Source organism: Lissotriton helveticus, chromosome 6, assembly GCF_964261635.1.
Source record: "Lissotriton helveticus chromosome 6, aLisHel1.1, whole genome shotgun sequence".
NCBI classification, from domain to species: Eukaryota; Metazoa; Chordata; class Amphibia; order Caudata; family Salamandridae; genus Lissotriton; species Lissotriton helveticus.
The window spans coordinates 814,944,574-814,967,844 of record NC_136067.1 but is presented as its reverse complement, the minus strand read 5'-3'; the positions used below and the strand labels follow the sequence as shown (position 1 = coordinate 814,967,844).

The 23,271-nt window shown below is 42.0% G+C and overlaps 1 long non-coding RNA gene across 1 annotated transcript in view; it reads left to right on the top strand.

The window, feature by feature from the left end:
* LOC144761544 (uncharacterized) overlaps nt 1–20,713 on the top strand; it is a 44,463-nt gene extending 23,750 nt beyond the window's left edge. The window contains exon 3 of the long non-coding RNA XR_013595779.1: nt 20,657–20,713. This is a non-coding gene — a long non-coding RNA (uncharacterized LOC144761544). The remainder of the gene's footprint in view (nt 1–20,656) is intronic.
* The last annotated feature ends 2,558 nt before the right edge of the window (nt 20,714–23,271 follow it).

The window sequence follows — 23,271 nt, the reverse complement described above, 5'->3', positions numbered from 1 at the left end:
CTGATGTCATTACGTATTGCTGATATTTCCACTTGCATGGAGTCAATATTTTCTTTGGTAGGTTTGGCTAGCTTGTGTACATCTGCTAATTTCTTAAGACTGGTCTCCATTGTTGAGTTTATGTCCTGTTTAGCTTGGACTAGTGAGTCTGGATCGGCGGATCTGCTTTAACCCTCTTCAGGTTCAATTTGACTTCTTTCTCTGCCATTTTGAGTTTGTTGAACTTCTTTGGGGTGAGACTTCTCATGCGTTGTGTGGTGCGTTGTATGGCGTTGTTTGGCTGGGGTAGGTTAGAGTTGGATTACAGTATCCAGTATTAAGCTTGCACTGTTGCTGAGATAGGTTCGGAATTAAACTTGCACTGTTGCTGACAAAGGTTGCTAGTACAGTATTCAGTGCTGAGCTTGCACTGGTGCTGACATAGGATTGGTAGGTTCTGCAGATCTCTGATAGAGAAGCAGTTACTATAATGCAGCTTGCTGCTGTCAGAGGTTTTCTTAATAGGCATTGGGAATAGGTTGGAATTAGGTTGCGGAGATTGCTGTGCAATCAAATTTCTGAGCTTCATGGACCGCTTCTAGACTACTTCTAATCTATGGAATCGTTGCTCATGAAACCTTTTACTTATGAAGTAGTGGCCATCTTAAGGTCAGGCACTGTTCTCCACTATATCTGTGTTCATAGTTGCCATTGCCTGTTTCCGTATATCTACAGCACATAAATTACTGCAGGTTGTAAATGTCATCCACACTAGCAGTGTATCGTTGTAGCCTTGTAACACTTATTTGTAAAACTTATTTCAGACTCATTTTCAGATACATCTCCTGAGGCAGCATTGCACCTCCATCTTAAGGTCAGGCCTCTTAATATCAGTTATTGAATTATCAGCCATGCATTCAGACTGTTAATTTTATCTCTATTGATCTAGCGGAATTATATAGAAAACTTGAATGCTTACTGCTTGTCTGTTGCTGTGTGTCTTGCGTGAGTTCCTAAGATTGAGGTAATTGAGAGTGCTTGGAGCCTGTAATGGTTATCACGTGCCATGTGGTAGATTGTGAAATGGCGCTGGTTCTGCCTAAGGCTATGAAGTACTTATTGCACGAGGTACCTGCTGCTTGGTGCTGCTCGGTGTTATTCACTGGTGGTGAGGATCAGGCCAGATGATTTTCAACAGCGAATGTGCCTTGCCTTTTCTCATTACAATCACTGTGCTTGGGGTTTGTGCCGTTCCGTGCTGGCGAGTTCGTGTTCATACCTACTTCAAATCTCCCTCATGGAAGTTCTTCCTCATTAAAGACATTGCGCTGGTGAGTACGTACACATTCATTCCTCATTCCTCCTTAAATAACTGTGCTCGGCGTTCGTGTACGGAGCTGATCGTCGCTGGTGAGCCGGTGAGCTGTCCTTGTGGATACGCTTCTCCGTTCTATCTAGCCGTAACTGCCTGTTCGAGCTTGATTCTGTCTGCTTCTGTTTCCGCTTTCGGCACCAGTGTTCCATCGTTCTGCCCCAGTGGCAGCGCGGCACTGTTCCGGATCAGGTCTCCTCCATTTATACGCTCTCTCACTGGCGCAGCTGATCGGTTACCGCTTATCACCAATAAAGAACCCCGCCATGTTAAGTGCCTCGCTGCTGGTCCGGAGGCGCTCTTATGGCTCTGCCCAAAATTCCTACCGCATAGCCAGGCTAAAACTTTACTATTCTTTCAGCATGTCTTTGTAGATTTGGGGGTAGATACTAGACGGTGTTTTTCTTTCCGATAATCCTCCTGTCAAGTCAGAACTAAGCTAAATATTGTTTATAAATGTATTTATTAATTTATTGTATATAATATTGTACCTTTTTGTTATATGTAATTAATATTATAATATGTGTTGTTTTTATATGTTTAATATATGTAATCGTATATTTTTAAAATATTGTTTAATTATTTTTAAGATTATTTAATTTTTTTTAATTGTTTTAATGTTATTAGTAATTTTTGTTTTCTGCTATCCAACACTTTCTCTACTGTTGCTCTCACTGAGTTGGGAATAGTAATTGTTACCCCTCCGCTATCCAGCACTTTCCCTACTGTTGCACTGATTGAAGTGTAAATAATAATGTGTACCTCTCCACTATCCAGAACTTTCCCTACTGTTGCACTCACTGGAGTGGGAATAGTAATTTTTACCCCTCTGCTATCCAGCACTTTCCCTACTATTGCACTCGCTGGAGTGGGAATAGTAGTTTTCACCACTCCGCTTTCCAACACTTTCCCTACTGTAGCACTCTTTGCAGTGGGAATAGTAATTTTTACCCCTTTGCTATCCAGCACTTTACCTACTGTCGCAATCACTGGAGTGGGAATAGTAATTTTTGCCCTCGCTATCCAACACTTTCCCTACTGTTGCACTCACTGGATTAGGAATCGTAATTTTTACCCCTCTGCTATCCAACATTTTCCCTATTGTTGCACTCCCCGGAGTTTGGAATAGTAAATTTAATGCTTCCGCTGTCCAACATTTACACTACTTTTGCACTCACTGGACTTGGAATAGTACATTTTACCCCACCGCTATCCAACACTTTCCCTACTGTTGCACTCACTGGAGTTGGAATAGTACATTTTATTATTTCTCTATCCAACATTTTTCCTACTGTTGTGTTTATTGTACTGCAAAATGTATGTTTTAATTTTTTTTAATGTTTAATGTTTTAATTACTTATAGAATGTTTTTATAAATGTTACGTATTGATATATGTATATATTTTATTTTTATATAATTTAAAAGTTTAAAACTTAAATAAAGATAATAGTTAATCAATTATTTTAAAGTAAATATATGTATATGTATAAATTATTATGTTTGTGTGTTTATATTTTTTAATTAAGTTTATTTTTTATAGTTAGTTAAATTGTATAGTTATTTATTTATTTATTTATTTTTAAGTTTCAAAAACCTTTATTCGTTGGTACAAGTAAATACACCGCTATTTAGCCAACAACCCAGAGGCAGGCAGCATTATAGGAATTATCAGGACCACAATGTGTGGCTGCGCATTTACACACTTGTACATTGCGTCTGTATTGAAATCAGTAATGAACTAAATAACCAAACTAGAAGAGCTGTACACACCAAATCGGTCATTCCCTTATCTCGTAAGTATCAGTATTGCCACAATTCTGTCATAAGGTACCTGTCCAAGGGGGTACTCAATCCAACTCACACACATGAGTTGCGTAGCTCATTCAGTCACCTACATCCAATCACACAATGAGTGCCCATTTTCGCATATCGTCTAGCCTCCCAGTTACCAACCCGTCAACACATATCCCTCCCCAAGTTCGAGCTTCTGCGTAGGCCACATACACTCTAGTCTTGGTTACCCATCCCACACATCTCTGGCTTCACGTGTCCATCCCAGCCCCATTCAACCAGGTTGTCAAGGGCTGCCAGATCTCAGCAGGCCGGGACCTCTGTGGCAGTAGTTCCCAATAAGTTGTCAATTGGTTCCTACAGTACAATGCAGAAGTCAACCATCCTGTCGCCGCCGGTGGGGCCTTCTGTTTCCAGCGTATTGCAATCTGTCTTTTTGCCAGCAGGAGTAAGAGGGCAACCAATTTCCTGGAAGCACTCGGTATGTTCGCTATAAAGCCTAGTAGGGCTACAAGCGGGTCTAGTCCTATCTGTTCCCCCACTATTTGTCCAAGCTTTGCAAAGACTTCTGTCCAGTAGTGATTTACGGTCGCGTATTCCCACGTTAAGTGGTAGAAATTAGCGTCTGCAGTCCCACATCTCCAGCAGGTAGCATCAGCCAATAGGCCCATTTTAAATAGTTGCGTAGGCGTGCGGTACGTCCTATGTAGGAAATTAAAATGGATCAATCTCAGCCGGTAGTTAGGCGACAGGTTCTCAAGCTGGGTGCAGCAGAACGCCCATTGCCTGTCCGTTATGTTGATTCCCGCCTCCGCCTCCCATTGCAATCTTGAGTCAGGTTTTATCACTGGAGCCGTGTCTTGCGTGTTTTTATATGTCCGATTAATCAGTTTGCTTGACGAGCTATTAGCTAATACGTCCTCCAGCGACGATAATGTCGGCGGCACAGCAGGAAACATCAGGTATCGGGCCTTACATGCCGCTCGTAATTGGTAATAAGGGAGTAATTCAGAAGCCGTGGGCACCTCGGACTCGCAGATTTCCTCTAAAGTCACGAATGTGTCATCTGGGTAGAGGTCGCCTGCCACCGATAGACCGCATTTGCGTGCCCTTTCCGATATTGCTGTGTCCTGCAGTGGTTCTAGTAGCGGGTTACCACTCAGCGGCATGGATGGGGCGTATAGCTCAGCCAGTCCTGCTCGCTTCGCTATATTCAGCCAGGCCCACCTTACCGTCTCCACGGTGTCTATGTCCTCCGGTGATCGTTTATATTTACGATAAAGTGTCGTCGCTAATGGGGTGGGTGCCGACACGTCTTTCTCGATCGCCACGTGTGGCTGATATGGTATCGGATGTTTCCAATAGTGTAAGTATTGGGCCTGCGCACTGTATGCATATAGTTCAAAGTCCGGGGCCGCTAGCCCACCTTGACGGAAAGGAAGTGTCAGCAATTTCCATGTAACTCTGGGCTGTTTACCGGCCCAGACCAGCTCCAGAATCACGGAACGTATATGCTTGAAGAAGGAGAGCGTAAGCGGCAAAGGTATGTTCGCGAAGAGGTACAGAAATTTTGGTAATATTACCATTTTTGTTATGACTATACGACCCGTTAGGGACAGAGGTAGGGTCTTCCACTTTTTGACTTTGCCTCCAAGCCATTCCACCGCTACTCCGTAGTTCAATAGCCATATGTCCTGTATTGAGCGACTAATCCGTACGCCTAGATATTTAACCTCATCTGTCACCCACTCAATAGGGAATTCGGTGTGGCATTTGGTCGTGCCATCTGTCAGTGGCAGCATTGTGGACTTTGCCCAATTAATGTTTATGCCGGTTAGGCCGCTATATCTCACTAGTTCTCGCATCAGAGGGTCAAAGTTGTCTGCTGGGTTTTGCATGTAGATTGTTATGTCGTCCGCATACATGGACACAAGTAGCCCCCTAGAGGTAAAGCCAATGCTGCGTTGGGTATGATGTTGCCGCAGCCGCGCCGCGAGCGGTTCCGTGGCGATGGCGAACAACAGTGGCGACAGGGGGCATCCTTGCCTGGTCCCCCTCGTGATTCTTATAGGATTCGAAATTTGTCCATTCACCTTCACTCTCGCTGTTGGGCTATTAAGTAGGATGCTAATCTTCTGTGTGAATAACCGGCTGAAGCCCATGCGGGTGAATAGTGCCAGTAAGAACTTCCATTCGAGAGAATCGAATGCCTTAGTAGCATCTAACAGGGCAGCCGTGGCTTGTACCTTGGGGTCCAGGTAATGGAGTAGGCTGAACAACGTACGCAAGTTATGGGAGGTTGACCTGCCCGTCACAAATCCCGACTGATCCGACAATGCTATCTGGGGCAACATGGGTTTTAATCTTTCCGCCAGAAGCTTAGCATAGATCTTGGCGTCAAGATTTATCAGTGAGAGCGGCCGGTACGAGACCGGGCTTGTTGGGTCTTTATCGGGCTTCAGAAGTGTGATTATCATGGCTTCCCGAAGCGATGGGGGAAGACTCCCGGTCTCAATCGCTTCCATGTACATCTTGTGAAGCCTGGGTACAAGTATGTCGGCATATTCCTTGTAAAATGCCGCAGTTAGACCATCCGGGCCTGGCGCTTTGCCCGAGGGCAAGCTTGCTATGGCCACGCGTATGTCCTCTGTCGTTATCGGTAGGTCCATGTACTCTCGTACCCCATTATTGAAACATGCCAGAGCTATCGTGTCAAGATAGTCAGTAATCACCTGTTCTTCCGGTTGCACCTTGGAAGTGTACAGTATCTCGTAATAGTCTGCCATTGTACGCAGTATGTCTGGTGGCGACCTGACTAGGCTCCCAGTCCCGTGTCTCAACTCCATGATATACTCCGTACCTCTAGGTTTCCGGAGCATGTTGGCTAGTGTTCTTCCAGGGCGGTCCCCCTCCCCATAACGCCTAGCCTGGACATACTTATTTAAGAATTTCACTTCCATTTCAGCTTCTTCCTGATATTGGGTGAATTTCGTCCTAAAGTCAGCTCGGGATCTGTCAGTGGGTGACGCAGTTAGAGTGACCTCCAGGGCTGCTAGTTCCTTTTCCAGCCTATCCAGTGTGTCCCTAATGGACCGCAACACTCCCGTTTTGAGCGCCATGCAGTGTCCCCTAGTGACCACCTTACAAGCCTCCCAGAGTGTACCAGGCGATTCCACAGACCCTTCGTTTAGTTCAAAATATTCCACTATTTTATCTCGTAACTCCTCTCTAAATACTTGATCTAGCAGTGCATGAGAGGGGAATCTCCAGCTAAACGGCTGTATGTATTGTGTTGGGGTGGCAAGCGTCACACTCACAGGCGCATGGTCGGACAGAGATCTCGGTAAGTGTGTAGCTGCCAATACCGAAGCATGAAGATCCCTAGACACTAACCAATAATCCAGTCTTGACCAAGCGGCCCTATGTGCTGTAATACAAGTGCCAGCCCGCGTATCTGGATGTAGCAGCCTCCAGGAGTCCACCAGTGCCGCCTCCATAATAATGTCTCCCAGCGCCTCAGCTGCCCTCGGGTGGTGTTCACGGGCAGTACCTTGCCTGTCCATAGCATCAGACAGCACCACATTGTAATCACCCCCCCACAGTTTCGCCATTGGGCCAAATGTCTGTATCGTATGCCACAATCCCTCGAAAAATTCAGGATTATCATTATTTGGACCATAAACATTTATCAGCAACACTTGCATTCCACACAACATCCCCAGGATCAGTATGTATCTCCCCTCTGTATCTGTCAATACCTTATGTGTTTTCCAGTGTAGGCCTCTCCGGATTAAGATTGCCACCCCTCTTGCATAATTCGAGTAGGGGGCATGGACTATCTCCACCCATCTAGTGTGTTTGAGCAGTGACGTGCCAGTGGTAGGCAAATGAGTTTCCTGCAGCAGGCAGATATCTACTTGCTTCCGCATCAAATAGGAGTGTATAAGCCTCGCTTTCCTCTTGTCATTAATGCCCCTCACATTCCAAGACAAGCACTGTATCGACTTCATAATTGCATCATCTCGTGGGGTCGTGGGTACACCAGTAACAAATCCCTCTCTAAACGCCATATAGCCATTAATGCAAGGAGATTATGTAGCATGTGGTTCACCAGAGTGTATGATGTGTGCGGTTGGATGTACAGGGGTCCTCTCATACTAGCTATTAGCAAGACCTCCCTCAACCACCCCCCGGTCAGGCACCCCAAATGTCGGTCGTATACATCAACAGTGGCAGTGTTCTCAGTCCAAGCGAGTATTGGTGACCTTTGTAGTGAAGCGCCTCTACAGATTAACATTGACAAACAAATTAACCAAATCCCAGTCCCTCCCCGCCCTCCCGCTCCAACCCCCCAATCAGGTTGTGCATATTCCCCCCCTCTTCCCGTCCAACCAATACCAATTAACATCAATAGTAGTTGAGTCTTCCAGAACATGGGAGTCATCCTACTGTACTTATAACAGGGTGATCGAGCGCTGATCTGACATTGCCTGCTCCAGGAGCCCCAGCATCCCTTAATCAAACGAATCAACGTACACCTGTGCTCGGGAAGAACTGACATACCCAGTATGAATTGCAAGCCCCTCGGTCTAACAGGGGGTTCACGACTATGTTGTTAACCCAATCATAACCAATAGCACATAGTGTCATTCAACGTCACTTATCTGCTCAGTTGCATCACGTTCTTCTGTTGCCGTCTGTCCTTTTTGCTCCTTACCAAGTTGTTTGGCATATTTCAAGGCAGCCTTTGCATCTACAAAAAGGTGGGCTTCCCTGGACCTTGCACCCTCAGCTTTTCTGGGTTAATTAAAGAGTACTTCGTGCCAATCTGCTGGAACACCTTCTTCGCTGGCAGGAATTCTCGCCGGGCAGCCTGTACCTGGAGAGTGAAATCAGGATACATGGCAATCCGGTTCCCCTTGTATTGCAAATCTTCCATTCCGCGTGCCAAACGTAGGATTGTGTCTCTGTCTCTGTAATTGAGGATACGAGCCAGTATGGGCCGCGGTGGGGCACCTGGTTTGGGCCTGGGTCCCAGAGTCCGATGAGCCCTTTCCACAAGGAACATCGACGACAGTCCATCGCCAAAGAGGTCCTTCATCATTTGTTCGATGTAGCGTTCCATATTGGCTATGTCCGTGGATTCTGCCACGCCCGTGATGCGGACGTTGTTTCGACGCGACCTCGCTTCCAAATCCTCGTTCTTCTGTTGAATCAGGGTTAGCACTTTATCCATACCCCGTATTCTTTTGTCCAATTCCGTTTGGCTTTCTTCCGTTTCGGTCACGCGTGTCTCCAGCACTCCGACTCTGCCCTCCTGCTTGTCCATCCTTTTCGTCATGCTGTCCATGCGTGCAGCCAGGGCGTCCATTTTGGTATCTATGCCTTGCAGACTCGTTTTTAGATCCTGGAACATGGCTCTGATGTCATCCGCCGGCAATACAAGCCGAGCCTCTCCCGATATTTCCTGCTCCGGTGGGTCCGGGCTTGGTGGTTTCTGTTTCGACCTGTCGAACGTGATTTTGGGTTGTCTTGTGTCAGGTTTTCCCATGGCAAATCTCAGCCACGTGTCGTTTGGGAGGCTGTTGCACGCGACCGATTTCCTCGTGGGCACTTCGTGACCAAGTGTTCCGATGATCCTCTGATCGCAGTGGTATCACCTAGGGTTGTATTTTATGTCCGCTGTTGTTGGTGAGAGACCGGGGCACCACCACCATCCACCACGAGCAGCAAGCGTGTCGTCGTTTGGTCGATACAGCTTCAGTAAGGGTAACTTTACACGCCCAGGAGAAAGCTCACAGTCTCACTTTATATCGATAAAAACAAGCTGTATCATAAATATCCATGGTCTCCTCCGATGGTGTATGGGCGGTCAGGCGGAGGTGGAGTAGGCGCTATGCGGGTCCAGTGCCCGGGCCTCACATCTAGCGTTCTCACACTCCGCTCGCTATATGCAGACCGCAACCAAAATGGCGGTTCGCGCTGCTTTACTCCCTTGTGCCCACGTTGGCGACCTACGCGGCTTGTAGTGACCAGCTCAGTCTAGCTTCTGCATTGTTTAGAGTCTTTTTAGCGTTAGTAAGGGCTTACTTGGAGCTCACAGGTGGAAACGGTGTGTCCTTCCCGCCTCCGCGACACGCTTATGCTGGTGGCCGTTTATCTCTCCGAGCACCCGCCGCTCTCTCTGCGGTTGCTCCGTGTGGAAAGGTGGTTATTGGGCAGTTGCCACCACGGTCCTCCAGTTGAGCCGTGAGGCGCCTCCGATAGTATGTCCGCAGCTGATTACCCTCGCCAAGTGCCCAAGTGGCCCGAGTCTGTTGCTCGCACCGGGGCGGCCGCGCACTTCCGGCCGGCTGGTCCCAACGCGAGTCCCCGGCTTCCAGCGATGTACCAGGCCTCCTTTCGGCCGCAGTCCGGGCCGTCTCGTACCACCGATAATCGGGTGTTCCTTGCAACTAAATCAGCACAGGATCAAGCGGGTGTCCTCCGCAGTCTGTAGGGATCGTGGGGTCCGAGTCCCAGTGTCAGGATATACGGATTAATGCCGGATTAATTAGCTCGATCGGCGGAGCTGCGGAGTTAGGCAGCCATTCCGCTCAGCAGCCAAGCCACGCCCCCCAATTGTATAGTTATTTTAATGTATTTTGTTAAAGATAATATTAATATTTTATATATTCAATATATATTATTTTATTTTATTAATATTCTTTAATCCATATTTTTTACATCTATATTTTTTAATTTGATATTTTTGATTTGATATATTTCTACTTACTTGTTTAAGTATAGGGAGTAGATATTTTTGCATTCTATATTTTATTTTGATACATCGATGTTTTAGCATAGATGTTCTGTCAGTGAACCCCAAAGAGCATTAGATTATGAACCCATACAAGGACACAACAGCTGCAGAAATGGCTTTGTTGGTTCACTGTGCATTATTGGTTATGAATTTACATGCAACTAAATGATGCTCATGCATTCAGACTTTAGCAATGGCAAAACAAAACGTACTACATATATGCACTTATTTGCCGATGGACATTGGCATACATTGGAAATATGAACCAATAAATAAAGAAAAGAAAAGCACAAAATGGGCCCAAAATCGGTTTAAAAACTGCAAATGCATTGTTAGTTGACTAGTTCATCACAAAAAAGCATAAAAAATCTCTTCTGTTATAACAGTTATCATGTGATTACAAAGAACAAGATGCCAAATATTGACTATTTCACAAAGAAGGTCCCTATACTGTGGAAAGAATCCTGCAGAAAATATCGATTGACTGAACCTACCAAAATTTGCAATCTGGCATTAAGAAAACAACACTAAATAATATACCAACAACCATATGATCAAAAGGAATTAGGAACACCTTCTAAAACCTGAAGTATCATGAATCGAGAGAAAAATACATCCAAATATCTCCCAAAAAAATTCAATTTGAGCATGAAGTATTATAATTTGCTTGATCAAAAAATTACAAATACAAAATGTCACATTTTCCATAATGTTCCTACAAAACCAACTAACTGCACAGAACAGATTTAGTTCTTGATAGCAGGAAGAAATGACATTTCTCCTGCAATATGCTCTGTTGTAAGAATGCAATAGGTAGTGGACTGAACTACAAACAGACAAGTGGTATGTGGACATAGGATGTGGAACAGAACAGTGGTATGTGTACCCAGGATGTACTAGTTGTAAGAGATCAAAAAGTAATCCAAAATGCGAATTCAAATAACTGCAAAGTTTTCAACCTGCTTGAGGTAGTAAAAAGAAGCTTGCATATCTCCAATAAAGATCGCCCCCTCTGGGAACCATAACAGAAACATCAATAGCATGCCATTGTGAGGGTCGAATTTCCAATTATTTACTGAATCCCTATATCATGATTACCCCAAAATTTACCTTTGGCTATCCGGCTTTAGCACCGTTTATCTTGCAATATGAGTCACCATCCTCAAACCCATCACATTTTTGCAGAGTAATTCAAAAAAGTAACTGGGTCCATTCAATAATTGAATTCAAGGTCAATAACAAGTTCCAAGGATTTCTTTAAGAGCATCTCAGTAAAGCATTACAGAAAAATGCAGCAAATTCCATAAAGGTTTACAAAAGAAAGGACAAAATCAGAAGTCATTTGCATGTTTCCCAAAATGTAAATCCATAAAGGACTCCAATAAAATAAGGAAACCTCTTGATAAGCTGACATAATTTAGCATAGAAAAGATAATCTAGCCTAGAGGTACAGAGTTTTGTGAGGATAAGTAAATAAAATCGCAAATGAAACAATTCCAAGAGGAAAAGTAAGAATCACCCACATGATCCTAAAACCAGGGGTTTTATAATAATTTTACACATAGACACTAAGCTATATTACAGATTCAGCACCGCCTGATCATCAGCAATACATTTTAGACAAGCCGGAAAATGGATTGTCATAGTTAAGGTTTTAATACTAGCCCATTTCTAAGGTTAATCAGGAATCTTCCATTACCTTCCACGGCAACAGCAATTTGGAGTTGCAAATCAAAATATGAAATATTCTCTAATAAAGAATAATACAACTAGATGCTAGAAAGTGATAAAGGGGAAACTCGAGCCCCTTTGGGTGTGGTCACCTCAACAGTAGCCTCGGGCCACCGGCGCAACACTTCACTGAGAAACAAGGAACAATGAGATGAGATGACGAAAGCTCATGATGAAGTGGCACGTTTATTATTAATTCACAAGTGGACCAATACATGCGTATTTTTAGCAAAGCAATAAATGCATATAATTTCATACTACTAAGTAAAAAGCCATTTAAGAAATCCCGACTTCACTCTGTCAGGAGTAAATGCTAGATGACAAATGCTCAAAATGTTGCAAGGCGAGCTGAAATGAGTAACTTTTTTAAGAAGGCATAATGGAAAAACTGTTAGAGATCCAAAGACATAGAGTAAATTTGTTATAAAATTCTAGTGCCTAGAATCAAGCCTTTCTGATGAGAACTAAAAGGCAAGCTGGAGTGAGGATCTATTAAAAATCACTTTTAAATCAGCTACAGACTCAGAAAGACACAGAATATATTCTATGAAAATATAGGAAACTTGAAACAAGCCTTTCTGAAGAGAATTATTCATGCAGGTTAAACATTTCAAAGAGACCCAGAATGCGAGGGGCCAGGATTATTAAAAAGGCACAATTTAAATTATTTAAGGAATGAAAAAAACACATTTCTATAAAAGCTCAGTGCCTAGAGGCACCTAACTAGGGAGACTAGCCAAACAGGATCTAGTGTTTTAAAGAAACCTTAAATGCAAGGAATTGGGTGTGGATGGAAATTACCGAGTATAGTCAGAGATTTAAAAAGGCAAAGATATTATCTAGCTTGGGAGGGCGTCACCTGAGAGAGTAGGCTTGACAGTCCCACATCAGATAAACGGCAGGCCGGCGAACCCACGCTTGTGATGCCACAGCAGCAAGTTCTGGCTTCAAATTTGACGTGCTGGATCTAATATACCTAGAAATGCGGAACCATGGTTCTACTCTGACACCTTTGCTGACGCATTTTCGGTGAAGGTGGCTGACCGCATGTTCAAGAACACGGAACTGGCCAAATGGTTTAATCGGGTGGTTGGCCATGTTTGACCCCAAGATATAAACAAACGGCCATGGTTGACCACAGAATATAAACAAACGGTCAGGTTTGACCACAAGATTTAAACAAATAATCATCTGATCATGAACATCTCTCTAAAAAAGTATATTTGGGAGTGAAACTTGGGACATGTGCTAAATATCACAAGACATTGCGGTTTTCATTTGAGCAAGCTATTTTTCAAAATAATGAGGCAAGATGTCAAATTCTGTACCAGCTGATCTTGTGTATGTACATGTGGGGGGTGTCTTGCAATGGTGCTTGTGAAAGGCTACTGTACTTTCCAGGGTTCCTCAAGTTACCTCGCTGTGTTCAGCACATCAGAAATGCACGTTTAAAAATTATTTAGGCCCAGTGGATTTTGTTGACATAAGGCGGTGGCCTTTGGCCTTTGGCTTGGGCCTACAAACCCGAGATTCAGGTGATCCGTGGGATTTCATTTGCTGATTGTACATGGCAAAAAGTGTGGGATTCTAAGCATATTTTCAGATTCTCTCTGTCAGGGCCACATAGGACCTTCAGGCTATCAAGGTCGATAATAAATGCTCTTCTAGGTCATCAGATGGTAGAGCGTGATCCTGACCCTCCATCAAAAGTCAGCATCGAAGTTTCCAGCAGAAGTGTCCTTCAAAAAAGTTACATTTCAAGGATCCTAATGTAAAATTAATTCATAATACTTGTGTCATGTTGTACTGTGCTCTGCGGAAACTGTAGGGAGAGAAGACTCACAAGCGGACATTTTCATTGGGAGGGTGGAATGAGCGGGAGCAGAATAAACAAAACACCAGAAATGACATACACTTAAATACAATTGTGTCTTCACCAAACAATGTGGGGTACCTGAACTATATCTATTAACCCCTTGACCGCGGCGAAAATTTTGCCATGGTGCGGGTGATTTATGGCGTGGGCGTGGTTCGGACGGCCCCCGGCCGTCCTCCGCACACGCCCACCGTGACGTCGGCCGGCCGCCGGCCGTCCAACCCATGCAAGGGGTTAATTACACTTCTACTCATGTTTAAATTCTTTTTAAATGCATCATCCTCTATTCATTGTGCATAACTATATCCATCATGAAAATGATTCCTTCCCACACATTTGCACATTTAAAACAAATACTCTAACAAATGCCCCTCTGAGTATTTTTCAAAAATCGCTCATCACCCATTAAAAACTTTAAATATTAGATGTCGGCACCTTCTTTGATTGTCTAATATTCTCCTCCACCATGTTTGATTGTTAAAGATATGATCAATTTCCAATTCCATTGATTTCTTGCTTTTCCTTAATTTATTTCCAAATTGTTCATGACTCCTTTGTCTACTAATACACTACAGGAATTTTAGCAAAAGGAAAAAAATAATTTCACAAATCAATATGATTAACATGGGATTTATTTCTAAACCAACCTTACCAAACCTCCTCCCTAACTCTATAAACCAAGAGCCTATAGTTTATCATAAGGCTAGTTCCCACAAACACCTAGGGTGTCATTAGGATGGTGGGTGGACTTTGCCCGCCCGCCATCCTCCCGGGGATTGGGACCCCCGCCATAAGGACGGGGGTCCGGTGGGGGGAATCAGGATGCGCCCGCCACAGTGGCGGGTGCATCCTGCAAGCACCGCCCGACGCAATGCTAAAAATGCTAATGCTAAATGCTAAAAATGCACATTGTGCATTTCAATGCACAACATGACAGGCACTGTGCAGTGCCTGTCATGTTGTACATTGAAATGCAGGGGGGTACCATAGGTACACCCCATGTGCACCCCCCACTCCCCAGAGTCCTTGGGGGCCCGCAACAGGGAGACTCCGCATGCCTTTCCGTGGCGGCATTGCCGGCACAGAAAGGCATTGAAAATTGCCAATACTAATATGGATGGCGGTGTCCGTTAGACACCGCCACCGTATCAACCCTTTTCCGCTCCGGTCGCAAGGCAACCGGGGCGGAAAAGCAGCAGACGGTGTTTCCATCCGCCGCGGTCCCCTCTCCATAGTAATATGGCTGGGGAAAATGGGTGGCGATCCGTCCGACATCCTAATGGGCCCCTAAATCTCATGAGTCAAATTAGTCATATTAGTAATGAGAAAATCAATAGCCTGACTATTATCCAGTTTTTATGTACATCTCTTACCCTAATTTACTTTACAAACCAAGCCCTCATTTTCCAAAGGCATATCTAAAGCAAGACAATTTTGCATCATCATAAACCTAATTGCTAAATAACCTCATTTGCTAACTTAAATGACCCTAAAGTCTATGTACAACTGTAGACAAATGCCTAATTTTCACATCACTCATCACTACTCCCACAGAAAGAATAATAGAAACTCACATATTCAAAACTATTTGTCCAAAGCTACTTTTCATTCTTCTAAAACTATGTTGTGCATTTGATTCATCCACATAAAAAACTCTAAGACACACTAATGCCAAAAAATGTGAACCATCACAATTTGCTGGCAAATAACAATCCTCCCACACACATAGTTAATTCTCCTCAAATGGGTTCCCCACCAATCAAGTAATTGCCACTAATTTCATACGTCCTGTCACACACACTTTCTCTTACAAATGCCACCTTAACACATTTGGAAAAAAGTTGTCTTACAAAACAGAGCTCTTCTCTCCTGTTCCATTCTCAATCTAGAATGTAAACCTGACCATCTAAATTCTTCTTCCTCCTTTATTTTTACTAATGCAATCTTCTGTTCTTCCCATCTTCACACACTTTTACTTCTCTTTCATTGTATTCTGTAGTAAAATTCAGATCCTCTTTACTTAAAAGGCACACATAACTCTTAAACGGGTTAGAATCATATCTGTTGTGTGTATTCTCAAATACTTATCATATTTAAAATATTAAATTTCACAATTATCTTCCCTGATAGTCAAGTCCTCTGCAGAAACCTTAAAATCAGTCATGTATGGAGAAAGAAATTCATTTTGATTTAAGATTACAATGTAAACACTACGCAATAGTAAATATGACATTGGTAACTGAACATAAGTGGATCTCTTCCTAGCAGACGCAGGAAGGTAAGAACACAACTAATACTCATTAACCTTCATGATATCTACATACTCTCATATCATTTTAGTATACACATTATCTTTAAAACCACTAACTATATATCTTTCGTGTATTGGTTCATCATGTTATAATTCATCTCGTCTGATAATCATTTTAACATCAACATTATTATGGCAATTCAAAGCACATCCCACAGGAATCAATGAGCACAACAACAGTTCCGCTAAAAATATTGGTATTAATATTAGTATTATTACCTCTACAGCTATACAGCATTGGCTTTCTTACATCTTCTATTGGAACATATAAATCTTATTACAGTAAAAATTAAAAAGTCAACAAAAATGTTCTTAAAACCAAGGATGTTTTCTTCTTGTCTTCCTATTTTATTAACCGCATCACTGCGGCGGCTTTTCCCGCTGTGTGCGGCAATTTTCAAATTACCGCGTTACATGACGAGCTCAGCTCGTCATCCGCACACGAGCGCCGTAGCTGATGACTAGCTGCGCTCGTCATCAGCATCGAAGGGGTTAAAACAATATTCTAAACAAAAACAAAAATGAGTTTCTTAGTCTAATTCAAAGGTTTCATTTAAAGTTACTTAAAGTTTATCAGATTCAATCAGCACATATAAAAAGTTTCTCCAAATTTGTCAAAATTATTTCTTAAACTTTCTCAATCATGAATTTTGAATTTTCACTTGCTTTCAACAATCCTTGTTTTTCATTCAAGATGGCTTTTCCTTTGACTCTAGCTCAGTGATTCACTTTCAAAATCGTACTGGTACTTATTTACCAATGAATAATCATCTGCGTTTTTATCTTCTTCTTCAGTAACAGTGGCTATATATACCCATACTGGTGAGGAGTATTTTCCATTTGGAATTCTCCTTCTCTTTTATTTTTTAGCAACTGGTGAATCTCTCTGCTTATTTTCAAAAACTCCCTGGTTTTCTTCATTATTCATGATGCTTTCTTTTCTTTGCAAACTCTCCTTCATAATTTTCCTTCTCAGTATGGTGCCTGCCACGTAGTGCAGAGATTTGTTTCCCGTCCATTTTTTTTGTGGTGGTTGCTGCAGCATGCAGCACCTCCCGCAATACAAAAGATGGACCGTGCGACCGCCTTGGAGGTGGTCGCATTGTAATTTGGTTGACGGGACCTCTGACAGCATGTCGGCCGGGTTCGTTGACCAATAGGGTCTTCTGCCCACCATCCTAATCACCCTCTTTGTCTCTTTATTCTCCACAATACTTTGTCGTGTGCACCCACTTGAACACAAACCTGAACTTTGATAACCTTGTCAATATCTCTGCCTGTTCTGTTCACAATTAACTTTTTCTTTCATCTGGGTGTATTTGTAACTCTTATTTTCAAGTGTACACTTCACTATGGGCATTCTTTTCTTCATATTAATCTGTCACACAAGAGTAGTTGTTATTGATATGCAAAATGATATCTGACTTTGCACATTCCCTTCGGTGCACTGCAAATTTGCAAGAAATATATTATTTCTCTGCATTTGTGAAACCTGTTCCACATTTCCCTGAATCCTATTAGGATTCTGACAACATTCCTTCTTTCAGTGCCTGATCTTGCCAAAGAAGTGATAAGCTGTACTCTTCTTCATCGTTTCAATACACACTTTTATTCCATCACTTTTGCTACCATTTTGCATCTGCATTTGATTAATTCCATTCATTCTAGTTTGCACAAGGCTTATATTTAACCCATTTGATTCCATGATCCTTTTTTAAATTGTTTTGTTTGAGCAATCATCTGCTTTTCCTTGAGCTTCTTCTGCTTTGTCTCAAAGTAATCACTTCTACTTTTAGCCAGCATCAAAGCTCATCTATGCCTTTTTGACTGCCAGCGCAGTTCACTCTGCTGAATATGAATAGTAATTTCTGGCTTTAATTCATTCACAAATCAAGATAACAAACCCCTAACCCCATCCTTTTCTGTAATTGCATCTGTGTTTTCGTATAAATGTGAATTAGTCTCTCATAAAAGGAATACACTGACTCTTTTGGCTCCTGTGAGGTTCTCAAAATCTTATGCTAATGTATTTCTTCAAAGGAACTGTTTTTTCAAATACTCAATCAAATTCTTGTATTTCTCAGCAGGTGGTGTATTTTTAGGACTAATTATAGCTTGTTCTTGTGTTGGCCATCCAACCGCAGCCTTGCATTATAACCATACATTGCCAGGAACCACATTCTTAAATAGGGAGTTTAAATCCATCCACAACATTTAGGAAATGTGGGTCCAATTCTAAACTTCATCATATTACTTTAGACCATTGACATATTGATCCAACAAATATTGAAACACAAAAATATATTAAATTCAATATCAATAACATAATATCAGGTCTGCATATTTAGCATAAAAACACAAATATCAGGAGCACAAATATCATAGTTAGAATACTGATTCATACGTATATTGTAAACAAAAATATTGTTACCTTTAAATAAGCATAGAATATGTCACAAATATCGATCCACACAATATCAAATACAATAGGATCACCTAAATAATGAAATAATCATTCATTAAACACTAACAAACTAATTTTCACATAAAATAATCACTTAAAATAAACCTAAAACTTATTATACGCAGAATTATATTATATCAACAAAATATATATGATAAACCCCTCTGAAAAATTATCATTACTTACAAACAAGTAAACCAAACTATCCATTAAAAATATACATATATAAATTATTTTATAAGCAAAAAGAATGACATATATATTATACATAAATAGTAGAACACAAAATAGCCTTTACCACAGAAGGATTCAAATGATACAAAAAGTTCAAACTATAGTAAACCAACCAATAAAATTAGACTATAAACATCTATAACCAATAAAGTCAAACAATTAAATCAACAATATAAAAGGCACACACATTAGAACAACTAAATACTTCAAAACTACAAATGCTGCAAAATGAATCACCTCTGCAGGATTCTTTCTACAAACCATAAAAGAAGAAATATATGCATCTTAACAACTACATAACCAAGTAACTATTATATATTTAGACAAAAACATAATTGTTAAAAAATGTAAATATGCAAAATAGCAAATAGATGACACACTTTCCAACTTTTGTCTATTTTACACAAACCTCCTAAAAGAAAGAATCTACAACTTGAGAACCAATAAACTAGCAGAAAATATAAACTATCATAAAGCAGCAAAAACTGATGATAAACTCGCCCAAATAGCAAACAAAAACAAACCTAATGACCTCAGTCCCTACCAACTATCAACAAAGTACCATTTAAATGTAACTTACATTTTTTTTTTCAAACAACAGAAGTGAAAGCACCTGCTGTACCTTTAAACACCTCTAAGGGAAAAGCTGCAAAACTGGGGGAAGCATCTTACCAGAGCATACATGTAACTATACAAAATAGAAGCAAATGCATTTTAAAAATGTTAATAGCAAGAGTGCAAAGGTTTGAACAAATTATATATTTATACTATTAAAATGCTTACAGATATAATGACAGAAGCTGCCAAATGTATAACTTCACAGAAAGGAAAGCAGTTACTAAACCAAATGGGCTACATCTTCGGCCAATAAACTGCATCATCAGAAACTATAACCTGGAAATCTTTTAAATATTATTCTAATATATTCTATGAGAGGGAAACTACAAAATATTATGTAGCAATTCATGTAAGAGAGCTTAAAGATTAACCATCCCAAAATGTGACAGAAATAGAAGCACAAGAAATATTGCAAGTTAAATGAGAGGCAAGCGCTAGCTTCCAGAAACCCACAAGCAAAATCTTAAAGGACATTTTACCTAGCGTCCTCAAACACATAGCAGAGCAACTACCTCCTCTACCCACTTTAAAAAGATTAGTAGAAAAGCCAACAGAGATACCCCATCTGCTCCTAGAAGATACCAAGACATAGGTCTACCTCCACAATTTTCAATTACACATTGTGAGGAACTTTCCTTTTACATGACAACTTAAATAATGAAAAACGAATTCTAATTTTCTCTATAGTTCACTTAATGAAACATTGCCAATGTCAAACCTGGATGATGGTTGGGACCTTTAAATGAGTTTATTTATCACAAAAGAGAAGGAGAGAGGGTAAGCCACTCAACTACCCCAAACTCTCTACCACAAACTTTACACACCAAGAGGGGTAGAGAGGAAATAACAACACTAGACAAAGCATGCAGGGACACAAATAGAGTTAGTAAAACTGCCCTCACTCACACACAACCCTGTGTGTGACAAACCACGGGGATTTTATTTCCCGCCACCGTGGCAATCAATCTGAGCATATTTTTGGTTGATAATGTGGCCCGTATGATCTTTTGAAAAATATTCATGGGAGCATATGTTTATACAAACTCCTTTTGGATTGTTTACCTTTTGACACTGTACGGTGGTTTGTAGCCTGGAGAGGGGGCGGGCCGCCGATGAGGTCACCGGCATACACACGGACGGACGTCTCTGACGCAGATGCCTCCTCACGTGATCGGGGGCGTATACGGAAACATGCGATTTAATGGAGGCCCGGGCACTGTGCGGGCCGACTACACGGCGGGTCCGAGGTAAGCTAATTGAGCCAGGATCACCTACGGGGCAGTAAGTGTACCATAGAGAATTCCGGCAGTGTTTGTGGTGGGAGAGATGCTTGGAGGCTATTCATGTTCCTCGCTTTTCTTTTCTCCCGATTTACGGCCGTGGAATGTTGCTGCTTTTCACTATCGGGGCATACTAGGTATGAGTGATGTACTGGCTCACTTGGTTAACGTTTACCTCCTTTCTGCCTGCATTACAGGTTGTGCCATTAGGGGTTCTTCTTGCCTGCCGCCATTTCAAGTGTGCAACACTAATAAACTCGGTAAGTGGGGCATGTTTGGATAATGAGGATTCTATAACTTTATGTCCTTGGTAATGGAGGTTTATTATGTTATGTGACAAGGGCTTTTCTGGATTTTTTTGTATGAATGGTTGAATACCATCTTTGAATTTGGAGACTTGATGAGTAATTAGCATGTCTCAGGTTGTACCCTACTAATTTGGAGGAGGGGGTGGACATATACACGTTTTACTCAGGAGATGAATGTTTGTCCCTGGAGGTTGATGTACTTTAACAATAGAAGGGGTGTGATGTATTTACATGAAGTTCTTGTAATATACCCCTGGATATATGCATTTTGATTTACAGTACATGTATCCCATGTCAAGGGAGTTACCTCCACACGCCAGAATTGCTGCATGTATGAACCCTGGGTATTAACTGGAATTAGGTAACAGGGGTTTGGACTGGGACTGGTAGGAGTCCTGAAGAAGACCGGCGTGACTCGTTAATTAGGGCACATGAAATTCGGTCGAAACATGTTGACTTTGGCAGTCTGAGGAGGGTTGATGGTAGTTCTTAACATTCTCACAAATAAGCCCATCCTTCTTATTTTTAATCCTGTCCGTGGGACCCATGAATAAAAGGTTTGATAGGGTACCCACGAGGCAGTTTTAGATTCACATTTCACTGCACTTTTTCTATCACGGCTCCCAGTCAGGGTTGATAGCACTTTGTACTCACCCATTTATGTGTTTCTGTTTGTGTTGTTTCCCCCTGCCCTATGATCCATCCTGTGACTGGCTACGCAAGGGTGTTTTGTAAGCAGACCCGATGATGAAGCATGTCACACACAGGCTTGTGTGTGTGTGAGGGCAGTTTTACTAACTCTATTTGTGCCCCTGCATGCTTTGTCTAGTGTTGTTATTTCCTCTCTACCCCTCTTGATGTGTAAACCTTTAAATGAGTCCCAAACCATTTACTCAGATATGCACCTTACACCGTGAATATCATAGAACAAGTATCCCTTTTATATATTCCTTAAAACCAAATGAACAAAGCAGCACGTATTACAAGATTTTAAAACAAATAAAACATACAACATAAAATGACCACCCCCCAAAAAATAATCATTGACTTTGAACAAGCCATGATTCAAACAAGTCTAAAAATATACCCCACACAGCTATACACGGCTGATATTATAATTTCAATCAAAGGATATGGAGACATCTACAAACAGCTGCACCAAGGGCCTTATTATGAGTTCCGCGGATTGTGGACTTCTCTACCCTCTGTTGCAGTCCAACCACTGCAAGCTTGGCAGTCTGACCACCGTATTATGAGATGGTCAGTTTGCCTTTGCAAAGACTGCCAGTGAACTGTCTAAATCGCCAGCCAACTCTGACTGCCGTGGCGGCAGAATGGACCAATGAGGCTGTGGGATGCCTGGATCGCCATTTAAACCATCAGCCCACATATGAGTTGCATTATAGCCGGCTTGACCTAGGCGGTCCAACTACCACATCTGAGACAGCAGAAAGGGAGGAATATAAGGGTGAAACACACTTCTACTCACCACTACACATCTTCTGCCGTCATGGAGCCTATTGGACACATCCTGCTGCTGCTCTACCTGCTCAATCATGTCCAAAACCCACTTTGTCACAGACGAATTTGGTGGTAATTCATACAACTACCAGTTCCCGTAGACTCCTCAACAAAATGATGCCCCCCATTGGACCAGGCACAGGAGTCGGGGTCCCTAAGTAATTTAGACATTTACAGGGACCCTATCTGGCATTGTCCCATAAGTATACTCAAAACTACATCCATAGGATACTCTCCTAGGCTAAAACACTGGTACTGCACAGGCACACTATACACAACTGGTCATGTGTTTGCAAACTATATACAGTGATAGTGATGTGTATATTATTTTGTGTTTCACATTAGCCTCTCCTAATCAATATCACCCCTATTGATCTATGTCACAAATATTTTTTGCCCTTTGTCACTTGTCTATCATTTAATACTAATGGTCGCTCTTCATGCAGCTTACCATTTCTCAAGTGTTGGTAATTTGATATTGAAATGACTACAACTACCATGAGGCCCTCTCATTGCAACTCTAACCAAAATACTAGACTCCTTTCGCCCTGTCTCACTTGTCTGCCATGTTACAATGGATCTTCACTCATTATTCAGTTTACTATTTGTCAAGTGTTGGTAAAGTGAGATTGAAGTGACTACAACTACCATGAGGCCCTCTCACTGCAACTCTAACCAAGATGCTATAGTGAATGTAACACACTCACATTACACACATCCCAGTTCCAATTTTGATGTCAAAATATCATCTGTACGGATGTGTCTTAAAAGTGAAACACATTTTCTGTTCTTCAACTCTGGATTGGACTCTCACACATCACCCACATGGAGAGACAATGTCAGCCAAGGTGATTACATAGAGTCAGTGTGAGAAGCATTCTAAGGGCATAATAGAAACACTCTTTGCAGGATAACTATGCCTCTATCAGGGTGATCCCTGAAAGGCTAGGGCCCTGGGGAAAAATACATTTTGCATAAGCCTG